This window comes from Dendropsophus ebraccatus, chromosome 1 (genome assembly GCF_027789765.1).
Source record: "Dendropsophus ebraccatus isolate aDenEbr1 chromosome 1, aDenEbr1.pat, whole genome shotgun sequence".
Classification (NCBI taxonomy): Eukaryota; Metazoa; Chordata; class Amphibia; order Anura; family Hylidae; genus Dendropsophus; species Dendropsophus ebraccatus.
In genome coordinates this window covers 189,123,382-189,136,008 of record NC_091454.1, presented here as the reverse complement: position 1 = coordinate 189,136,008, position 12,627 = coordinate 189,123,382, and positions in this window count along the sequence as shown.

The following is a 12,627-nucleotide window of genomic DNA, read 5'->3' as shown; positions in this document are numbered from 1 at the left end:
AGAGCATAGGCGTATTACATGTCATGGAGAGGCCATAGTACAGTGTAGGGTCCGCCCCGAGCATGTGGCCACCTTATCATTGGTGGGGTGGTTTACATGGTTTGCAAATGGTAACCAAGAGCCTCATTATTTTTGTGGGAAATTTTTTAGCAGTTGTGTGTGTGTGTGTGTGTGTGTGTGTGTGCCGCTTTTAAATATTTTCATGTCTGCAGTGGGTGTGTATCTTGCCATTGTGGGGAGCTGTTGCATTTTTCAGTTTTTTTGGGAGGTTTAAATGTTGCAGTAAAGATGACTGGTTAGTTGGAATTTTGGATGTTGAACTGCTGGATTGGGTTCATCTGGCTTATATTTCAGACATTACAAAATATCAGATCTAAAACTTTGCTTTGTGAATTGGGTCTTATACCTTCATATTTTCTAGATCTCTTCTTTTATGATTATTTATACACATTATTATGATTAGCAAAACAAAGAATTTAGTAACAGAGATGAGTGAACCGGGTTCGGGTCCGAGTCAAACACAACCTTAACGTTCGGCATTTGATTAGCTGGGGCTGCTGAACTTGGATAAAGCTCTAAGGTTGTCTGGAAAACATGGATACAGCCAATGACTATATCCATATTTTCCACATAGCCTTAAGGCTTTATCCAAGTTCAGCAGCCACCGCTAATCAAATGCCGAACGATCGGGTTCGGATGGACTCGAACCCGAACCGGGTTCGCTCATCTCTATTTAGTAACCACTTGGAAACTGCATTGTCATATACAGTATACTTAGTCAAACATCTCTATTTGCTGTGTTCCTGGAAGTCTTTTTACTGGTTATTCTTTGAGCAAATCATCTTGACCAATTCCCACTAGCTTGCACCAATGTTTAGGGCTCTTCCTGCAATTTACAATATATTCCTGCACCCCTACGAAATTAACTATCCTATAATTTCATAGCAAGCCGTATAGATGATGCAGTTAGGTCCCCAATCCGTCCTGTAATCCCTCTCATTAATAATGTACCTATTATAATTTAATATGGCTATCAGCCGATTCAGGAGAAGAATAGTGTTCAGATGGTATTCCTGAATCATTCTGAATATCAGATACATTTCATTAAGGGAGAAAAATATTCATTTCTGCAATACCTCTTCGTGTACATGAATATTGCTTTATTGGCTTCAGAAACATTAACATTTATGATCTTTAGATCTACTGTATGGAGCGGTTATTGTGCAGATACGAATAATTGTGATCTTCAGTAGAGTCAGAGATACTAGCAGAGAATATCTCATGAGTGTAATTTTAGCCCCATTAGTTAGATGTAAGTTTGTAAAAGAGAAATTACTGGGTATATGCATTAAGATAATTGGAAGAAGATGTGTAAGATATATAAAATATATAAAGAGATGTGCACCTGGTATGTCTGTTAACATTGGGTGCATCTTATACAGTCAGTGATTCATAAACCAAATAACGGAGAACTTTTGTGAAACTAACAAATGACAGGCAGGCAGGCAGGCAGGTGGGCGGGGGAACATAATAAATAATGTATACTTACCACAGTCCCTGTGCCACCATAGCGTCGATCTTGGGTCTCAGCGACAATCACTAGAAGTACTTTTTAGTTGGGTTCCTTGTATGTTACAGCCCCGACTGATGGATTGCTGGCTTAGCCAGTCAGTGACTGCAGTGGTGTACCATTCCAGTCACTGATTGGCTGAGCAAGTAATCAATTAGCTATGTATGTGACACTGCAGCTAGAGGAGCTGCAGGAGACTGCCAGCTGTTGGATATTAGTAAGGACACACTATAGGGGCAACGGGACTGTTAAGTATACTTAATTTATTATGTTCCCGCACCCCCCCCCCCTCCTGCCTGTTATTTGTTAGATTCATGAGACTTCTCCTTTAATGCAGATAGAATACAAACATATAAATCTGTCAATTTCTGCAAAAAATGTAGTTTGTCTGTTGGACTACATACCCTGTCCCTCCAGCTTAGCTTTACACTGTAAGTTGCATAATATACAAAAAGTTGAAAATGTTTGTGAAATTGACAAAGCTTGAATCATGACAAACCCAGCAAGAACAGGAACAGAGACTACAGCAGGTTCATCATAGCAATGCAATTACTAATGTGTGTTTTTTTTAAAATGTTTTTATTTGTATAGCGCACACAGATACCACAGCACTTCATCTATCTGTATGTCTTTGGGTGTGGGATTAAAGCCACACAAACACGGAGAGAACATACAAACTCTTTGCAGATGTTTTTCTTGGTAGGGATTTGAACCCAGGACTCCAGTCCTGCAAGAGTAAAGTGCTAACCACTAAGCCATCGTGCTGCCCTACCAGAATAAATCGGATACAATAAATTAAGCAAAGTATAACGGAAATAGGGAAAATATTTTAAACCTAGTAGTGATTCTTACACAAGGTTTTTGCCCTCATTGGAAGATCCTAAAGGGTTTGGACATTTTATAAGTAAAATTACTTATGGTACCAAATAAGTAAGAGCATGAACAGTGCTTACTGACAATACTGTAGTTCCCTATGTATCCTTTAGCACTGATGGGAGAAGCCTGTCTCCAATCCTGTGCCATCCTGATTAGAATGCTGAACTGCAATACTGTCTATAATATGGCTGAGCGTGTTCCTCCCTAATCCTCTACTGAGCCTTTATATGCATGTAAAGAATGCTGAGAGAAGGGCATGGTCATGTGCACCTCAATGTTTGTCCATATCATGGATGGGATCGCTGTTAGTCATACAGAGCCTTATGGCACAGCATGAGAAGGGGCTTCTCATATCATACAAACAGTGCTTACCCCTACTCATAAAGTACCCTGAATAATAATTTTATGATAAAATGATTAATCCCTTTAAAGGAATTCTCAAGAGAAACATTTTCATCCCCAATAGGTGCCGGTGTCACTGTTAGAGCTTTCTGTTCTCTGTCCTGAGACATAGGAAAAGCCCACTTAGCCAAACTTATCTCTGGAGACTATAAATTCTTTAAAACCTAAAACCAGAGATCGAGGAGATTTTTTAAGGAGTTGTCCGGGAGCAGAAAATGGCTGTATCCTTCTGCTCTCTCTGACTTACTTCTTGTCCTTCCGGTTCTCTGAAGTATCCCTTCCAAGACATGGAGAAGTAATTCTAGGCCCGATGATCCCCTGAGGATGATGTCAAGAGCTGCACAGTGTCTTAGATCAATCCTTCCATGTCTTGTAAGGGGATGAAAATGGTCACTCCAGGGAAGGCTTTAGCTGTCCTCTGCTCTTCGGACAACGCCTTTAAGAACCTTGGTCGAGATGCTTGCTCCCCTTATTAAAAAAAAAAAAAAAAACTTTATGGGATTAGCATTCTCCAATCAATATGTTAAATTCAATTTCTACTACAGTATCACTAAACACCACTCAGGTGAATTCCTCAGTTATGGATAAAAAGGATGATTCTCTCTTATTTTGCTTGGATCCAAAGGAATTTAATAAAAATTTAAGGAAAGAATATTTTTATATTCTTACCAGAAACAAAATCCTAGGTGAAATGTTAAAGGTAAAAATCTTTATAATCCTGTATGCATCAAATGCATTTTACCTACTAGAGGAAGCAGAGAACACTACGGGGAATTAATCAGTCGGTTTCTGTACGCCTTCTTACATTGCAGGTTTATTTTATTTTTAACATGAAATTTATCTGTAATGTGCAGAAACCTTGATGAATTTTGTTCAATCCTGGTCAAGAGGTGGCAAATGGCTGTGCAAAATATTTGCAAAATTTTACACACCCCCCCCCTAAATATTTTATTGATTCATTTAAAAAACGTTTTACAGCCATAATACAAACAGACATACCACTGCTCATTTATCATAGACGTGGGGTCCTATTACACAAAGCGATTTTTCATTTCTCCGATTAAAGTTAAACAATTGCAAACAAGCATTTTTGGGAACGACCTAAAATCATTTACCTAAATACACGGAATGATAGTTGTTAGTTACAATACTCTAGTCTACGAACGATTGTAATAACAAACTAAACATGTGTACTAACACCGAAATATTTGCGAACGATAAGCAGACAATTAATGATGATTTTATGGTCAGCTCAAAAGATGCGATCAATGACATATAAACAGTTAGTTGTTTGATCCTTGCCTGCATACATATGGAAAGATTATCACACAAACATCTTACCGTGTAATGGGGCCCCAAGTCTCCATTCACAATGTGACTAGCTCAACACAACATATACCTTTAGCTTCAGGTTAACAAATACTTCCATTAACAGCAACAGAAGATGTTATACTGCCTGACGCCAAGAATGGTTCGGAACGATCCTGCAGCCAATACTGGTGTATCGGCTGCAGGAACATTATATTTTTACAATTATATTGTGGGCACCATTGGGTGTGCCCGAAATACAATTAACCATTGAATACAAAGTAAAGTACGGTCGCTGGCTGTACTTTACATTGTGTGAAAAGCTATTGTTTCCGGATGCTGTTCAGTGAACAGCACCTGGAAATAAAATGCATGTTCATTATTTTAACGCCCATTTCAAAGAATGGACATTAAAATAACAATGTCGAAACACAGCGGGCGGCACTGCATTGAAATCAATTTTACATTTTTGTGCAGCTATGGATAAGACTAATAGAACTATGCAGACTAAAAAACTGCTTTACATTCAATAAAATAAGTCATGTCATGCACACTAATTTTAGCTTGCAAATGAAACAGTTCCTCCTATGTGACTTTAACATACCAGTCGGAAGAGTCTTTAGTTAGATTATGTTTGGAGTTGTTTTCTAGTTTTTAGTAGAGCAGTGCAACTACTTTTAGAAATGGTTGAAGGTATCTATATACAGTAGATGAAATAACTGAGGGAAATAAATATCACACTACGTAAAACATCGGCTGTTCTGTGACCCGGCCGGGTAACGGCTCCCACTGGGCCTTTCTCAACAGCTGAGAAAGGCCCAGTGGGAGCCATTATGCGTGAATTAAGTACACTGAATTAACCTGTGTGCTGAGCAACTTCTGAGTGCCAAATCTTCCTGTTTACTGTTATACCTCGGCAACAAATTCAAACTGGCGGCACCAACAGGACAAAGCGGTGAGAACTGTACCATCTGTGGGGACTTCTCTTCAGGCTGTCTCTCCTCTCGAAGTTCTTCACTTTCGGCCACCCTCCCCCAACTCAACTGGCAGCCACCAACCATAGCATTCACCCACCCCCCGCTGCTTTTCCCCGCCAAGAGGAAATACCACTACTGGCCTGCCCCAGCTGTGGGCACCAATTTTCAGGCTTCCAGCAGTGAAGCATGGGTGTTGGCAGCCTGGAGATGGGTGCCCACAGCTTCCCTGGTGGGGATAAGCAGCGGTGGGTGAATGCTGGCGGCTGCTTGGATGAACAGTGAGGATGGGGGCCCTCGCTGAAGTACAGGCACTGGCGAGTCACCGCAGTTGGTGCAGCTCCCACTGTTATGTCCTGTCTGAACTCAGGTGACAGTTATCTCCCTTGCTTCTGTTTGGATACCAAACAATGTTCAATTCAGGGGGAAATTTTGTTCCAATACCAAAGTATTCGAACACCAAGGTGTTGGGGAACCAGGGTATTATTGTATTAGGGTATGTGCACACTAGAAATACACACAGACACTTCAAGCGGATTCTGACGCACAGCCTTTGCTTGAAGTTCTGCCCATCCCATAGACTCAATGATATTCACCGGTGAATTCCACCATCCACCCAAAGAACTGAGACACGCTTTGCGTATTCCGTAGTGTGCACATACCCTAATACAATAATACCCTGGTTCCCCAACACCTTGGTATTTGAACACTTTGGTATTTGAATTTCCCCCTGAATCGAACCTGAATTTCCCCCCTGAAAACAATACCCTGTATTGTATGCAAAATTGGACAATGCCGAAGTCTGCAATCTTATTTGAAGAAGAAATTTGAAGTTTAAAATTTGTTGTTGTTGTAAACCAAGTGTAATGTGCCATTATTATCCTCCATGTGACTCCATCTCTACACCCAACTGCTGCTTACATTTTCTTGAAAACCATAGCAGACCTGCTGCAGCCCACGTAAGGACGGAACACATCAGTGGGAACCCTCCATGCCAGCGACAGAACGGTTAACTAAAGTTGAAACAGCTGTGGAACAAGAACACCCAGTATTCATCCCTCCTGGCTTTCAACCAGATCTTGCCCCACAGGGCACTAGCAGATCACATACTTATGAACTAAACTGTATGAGTGATTAAGCATCTGTATAGTAAGTCCACTATAAATCCACTAGGAAGAAGAATAAAACTGTTAAAAAAAAAAATCTCCTTTTTTCAATGTTAGTTTCAAAGTCCAGCTTCCCTGCAACATATTTGGCATTACTGCATGTGGAAGTACTGTATATTAAAATGTATTAAAGATAATGTTACTGAAACACCATAAATAAATAAAAAAAAAAGAAAACACAGAATATGACACCTCACAAAAAATGTGGATAAAAGGCAAGTCCCCCAAAATGGTACCTAAAAAAGTAAAGATCAAGCTACAAAAAGCAAGCTCACTCACAGCCCGGTAGATGAAAATTAAAAACATCATTTTTTTTTTTTTTATTCACCCCTCATACCTCTCTGTAGGTTTAATAATAAAAAAAATCTTTTAAAATCGAGGAAGAAAAAGTGAAAATACGAACAAAAAATTTGGCTGCGTCTGTAAGAATTAAGTCACTTTAGTACTGTGACATACATCGGCCTGCAAGAATATCAACAGATGCTTCCAACAAAAGGATAGCTGCTGCTCTACTATAACACCATAGCAGAGAATAGAAGCCAGTGGCAAAGGTTTCACACCCATTTACACTTACAGAGTGTAAATATGCATAAGTAGATAAAGAGACCTCTGGCATCGCCTTTGGATGTGATTCTTTTCACAACCTTCTTATACTTTCTTTAGAGAACAAAATTTTATATTGAAACAGATTTGAGGCCATTGCTCACTATCACACAGAAAGAGCTGAGGGAAGCATTACCATGTGTTCAGCATATGTTCTTGAAACCTCAGAAATATATACTATACAGTGTAGCTTACACCAGGCGGATGCTTGATTTGCTATTTTCTGACCTCTTAACAAGGACATGGAATGAAGAAAATGTGGCCTATGAAAGTAGAACGTAAAAACGTATAGGAAACAGCAGGAAAGCAGTGGAAATGTGAAAAAACTCTAAAATATACATGACCACCAGGGGCGGATTAACTTTACCATAGGCCCCGGGCTGTTCACCAAGCCTGGGCCCCCCCACCCCACTGTAACTATGGAAGCACTAGCACGGCGTTCATAGTACAGGATAGATAATGTCATGATGTCCTGATTTGTGCAAAATTGCCATTAAAAAACAGTGATTTTTTGCAAATCATGGCAGAAGTGTAGACAGGAGACAGTACACCACTGAAAGTATAAGTCTTTTTGGGTGGTCATGGGCCCCCCAGGAGCTCAGGGCCCCGGGCTGCCGCCCAAAACGCCCCTATTATAATCCACTACTGATGACCACCGAAGAGCATTGATGGAAAGTTTTAACAACCCTACAGTTTACAAATCCAATAAAAGGATTTTTGACTATATTTGACGCACAACCATACTCATTTGCATTTCAAATAAAGTCAAGATTTCTAGAACATAGTGGTTACCTAGGTGACCCCCCATCTCTACCTTCGATAGAGTCTATAGAGCCAACATGTTAGATGCCCGTGTCGACCAGAAAGTGGATGTCAGGACGGGACTCAAAACAATGGACAGGTGAGGCATCGTACTGGCGCCCGCCCCGCTGTCCCTACCTACTTACCGCAACTGCCCTAGGCAGCAGCGGATAACTGGGTGACAGTCCCTAACCTGAACAAGAGAAAACACAAAACGCAGACAGGACAAACAAAACACACTGAATCAGAGTCAACAAGCAGGGTCGGTATCTGTTGGCCATCTCGGTACAGAATCAGTAATCAGAGGAATAGTCAGAAAGCCAAAAATCGAAATCAGGAAACCAGGGAATACAATCAGTATAAATGCTAGCTTAGTTACTCTCACAAGGAGGCTCTAAGGCAGGCAAAGAGGACACAGATGGGAGTAAATTTTATAGACTGGAGTCCCAGCCCCAAATCATGATTGGGTCTGAGACTCCAGCCCCAGACCTCAGACATAAGCTGGCTGGCGGGGCCGGACGCCCATCAGTAAACATCAATACAGCACACTTATGCCGATCAGCCAGGGACAGTGAAGCCCTGGGCGCTGCAAGACCAAGGAACGCCTTTGTTGGTGCTCCCCCAGCAACCAGCTGGCCACTTGCTAGGGATGCTGTTGGTGCGCTCCCTGCAAACTGGCCGACCCGGTTGCCATGGACACCGTCAACACCACACCTGTGGAAGACTGGCCGTATACTCTCCTGTAGTTGGGAGCTGAGCGTGATGGCCGGCTCCTCAAAGTGGAGCAAACTGCTACACATTAATCCAGCTATATCTTAGGATTGCAGCAGATCTCAAGAGTGAATATTCATATATTCAATCAAAAGAAAGCCTAACAATGCTGTATATTCCAAACATTCAGTATTTCTAAAACTTTCTGAAAGTTCTGAAACACTGCTCAACACTGAGGTATGCAAGACCTAGGAGACAATAGACATGTGAATTTAGTTTATCAGAAAAGAGTTTATAAAACTCACAATATTCACCTTCTTTTTGTCCAATTTTATACATTATATTTTCTATACTGTGAGCTTCCATGGAAATGTATGCCTTTACCTTGGAAATACAATAAAACCTATTATTATATGTAAAAGAAAGAATGCTGTTGTATTTAAAATTGTGACTTAAAGTCCCAGGTTTCCAAATAGTAATGGACTTGCAGAAGATAGAAGTATAAGGCAATTGTGAGAAACCTGCTGATTCGGGTACGATTCGAGACCCTGAGTTAGCTGCAGAATAATGGTACTAAGAGGAGGCAAATCTGCAGTTATTCCCAGCAAGACAGATAAGGACTAGCAATGGGAAAATTGATTAAAAAATGTTAACATTTGATCCTAATTGGCAAAAAAAAAACCTGGATTAATCCTTCATTTTAAGCAAATCCTATGGTGTCTTATGCGAATAGTGTAATATGGCTTAGAAAACATATATCTGAACAGGGACTCCTGTCAAAGGCAACAAAGCCTACGCTGTATGCCCATATATCACTATGCAGGCTTGACACAGAGCACCACCACTTTATGGGCCAGGTGATATACACCAGGCACAGTTAATGTTATCTGAGCAGCAAGGCATACAATGTATGCTTCCCCCACTTAGTGAGGGTATAGGAGCAGGGAATCCTTTGTTTTTGCTAAGAGTGTCTGCTACTGTATGTACTTTCTTTGGCATCCTAGTACATACAGAAAATACATACAGTAGTAGAGACTCTTGTTAAAGGCAGGAGTCCCAGATCCCAAAGAGATGTGTCCAGCCTTACTGTTCCTTTAGATAAAAAAGGCAAATTAATTTTCATGACAGCCTTTTAACATAATGTTCTGGAATGTTATTAGAAACCTGTCAGGAACCGGTGACACCAAACACAAAGAGACAGTGAGCCCTAAGCTCAGCCCCGCCCACTGACTCTACCTACTTGCCCCCCTAGGCTAAACCCTAGGGCAGCAACTGGGCGGCGGTCCCTGCACTGGCTTGGTGGGACACAAAGACAAGACAGACAGACAAAACACAATAAAGAATAGTCAGCAATCCGGGTCACAACAGTCTGGCAGCAAAGGTACAAAATCAGGATCCAAAAGAGTAGTCAAATAACAGGCAATATGGTCGGGAACAGGCAGCAAGCAAGCGAGGTCAAAAGATACTAAGCAGGAGTCAGGAGAAGCAAAAAAACAGAACCACAAGCAGGCAGAGACTAAGTCAATAACCGGCAAGGCACAGGCAGAAGCTGAAATCTAAAATAGGACACCAGGAACCAAGTCCAGAAGATGATAGGAGGGACCAGCTGTCAATCACTGAGGCAAGGCAGGTTAACTGTTACATGACCAGAGGAAACTTAGAAGAACAGACACGGGTGGGGCAGGGAAAACAATTAGCAGACCAGAAGGAATAAGACACAGTTCAGACAGGGCAAAAACAAGGCAAACAAAACACAGAATAAATGGAAGATTATGGCCAAAATCGCAGTCTTTGGCGCAGAGGTCGAATCTTCGCAGCAGAGGGTGGCACTGATGCCTTTTCAGGCGCGATCATGACAAAACCTAATTTATATAGCAAGCTTTGTGTCTTTATAGAATTAGAGCCATATAACACAGCCCAAGCCATTGTGTAACCAAATGCTGATCGGTGCCGATCAGTGCTCATTTAAAGAGCCTACACAGTTCTTTAATTGTTCAGAGAGGGTTTAGAGTGATTGTTGGATTATTCATACAGCCCTTTGCTGCAATCAGCCATTGGACGTGCATTTTATTTTAAACAGCGCAATGTGCGGCCAACAGCTAATGATTTTGTGACAGGTCAAGGCAACTTGATCATCTACATTATCAACAAGCTTGTTTGCTGATTTGCTGGCTGATCACTCGCCCTATTACTCAGGGTGAGATCTGCTTGTTTGGCCAATAATCGGCCCATGGAATAAAGCCTATGTAATAAAGACCCCAAGTCATTTACTTCTATTTTAAAATCTCCAGTCTTCCAAAACTTATCAGCTGCTGTATGTCCTGCAGCATATGTTGTTTTCTTTACAGTCTGGCACAGTGCTCTCTGCTGACATCTCTGTCTGAAACAGGAATTGTCGAGAGCAGCAGCCAATTCCCATAGAAAACCTCTCCTGCTCAGGACAGTTCCTGTCTCAGACAGAAGTGGCAGCAGAGAGCACTGTGTCAGACTAAAAACAACATTTCCTGCAGGACATACAGCAGCTGATAAGTATGGGAACACCAGAGATTTTTAAATAGAAGTCAGCTACAAATCTATATAACATTCTAAAACAAGTTGATTTGAAAGAAAAAGATTTTCGCTGGATAACCCTTTTAAGTCGAAATTTAAAAAGTATCAACCTGACACACAAAAAAAGTTCAAATGCTTCGAATAGTATCACCTCAATTTTCTGTCAAAACAAATGATGGTAAAATACCAAGAAGGGATAGGAAGCATTTACCAAAAAGATGTGAAACAGATCAGCAACAATACATTCTGTGAGCAGAAGAGAACTAGGATTGACATGGAACTGCACTTGCCTGTGGATGCTTACTGGACAGATAAAATACAAGAAAAGTTGCCAGTCTCAACAAACACATGTACAGACAACAGTGATGACAACTGGACTGACATCTCTGAAAACAAACAGAATGACGCCTCTTCTAGACAAGCAAAAGATAACATGGCTTCAACTTTCACAATGGATATACAGAATTCAATAGGCACCAGACAGGCTATACAAACAAATGATGGACAAATTCTTAAAAAAAGAAAATATTATTGACAAAGTCATGGAATTTAATTCTGCATTACAAGCTCTTTGAGTAGTTACTGTTATGGTATCAGTTCGATACTATCTCAACTTTGTTTTTGTTTTATATTTTTTTTGGTGGAATTATGTGTTATAGTTAGTACGGTTGGAAATTGTGTTGATAATTGTGAATGTTAAATAGGTTAGACTAGAAGCATGGGAAGCGGATACAAGAGTCAGCAGTCACAGCCAGATATTCGGGACAGATTCAGAGAGACAAAACTATGTGTAATACCATAATAAATAATTGAAAGTATAAACCCGAACGCTCGGCAGCAGATTCCTGCTGTCTGCCCGCTCCATGGAGCGGGCGGATACAGCGGGAGGAACGCCTGGAAAACTGGGATACAGCCTATGGCTATGGCTGTATCCCAGTTTTCCAGGCGGTCCTCCCGCTGGATCCGCCCGCTCCACGGAGTGGGCAGACAGCGGGAATCATTACCGAGGGTTCGGGTTCGTACGAACCCGAACCGAACTCGGTTCGGACCATCTCTACTACTGAGTATTCTGCTCATGCAACACCCATCATGTCTGAGACAAATGTGATCACCAGACTAGATGGACAACAAGCTGCCTCTGGAGTATCAATAGTTAATAGTTAAAAATTCGGGAAATAGCTGGCCATACAGCCACTTCTCCAGTGACCAGGGAGGGAACACAGAGGAGGACATTTATGAAAGTTACGCCCGAGGCATATACCAAGGAGGATGCGCAGATTCGCCTCTTCTCCCTGGTGTATGCCTGCCATATCCCCCGCTCACCCAATAGGCAGGCAGGGGGGGCTCAGGGGGAAGGGCATGGTAAGGCGGGAAGGAGGCTTGACCTCCTCCTGCACCTCATTTATTATGATTAGCGTCTACAGGCATAAATCATGATCCAAATCTACACCAGCTCGAAGCATGTGTAGATTTGTTGAGCTAGGCGCAGGATCGGGCGCACAGACTGCAGGATTTACTAAGAGGCATTCGCCTCTTAGTGAATCCGGTTGGGATAAAGGGGGCGGGGCCTAATTTGAGAGCTGCATAGTCTTGATAAATCCCCCTAGGGTGTTATGACTGTAGGAATAAATTTGCTCCTCTGTTTATTTTTTTTGTCAGTTGTGTA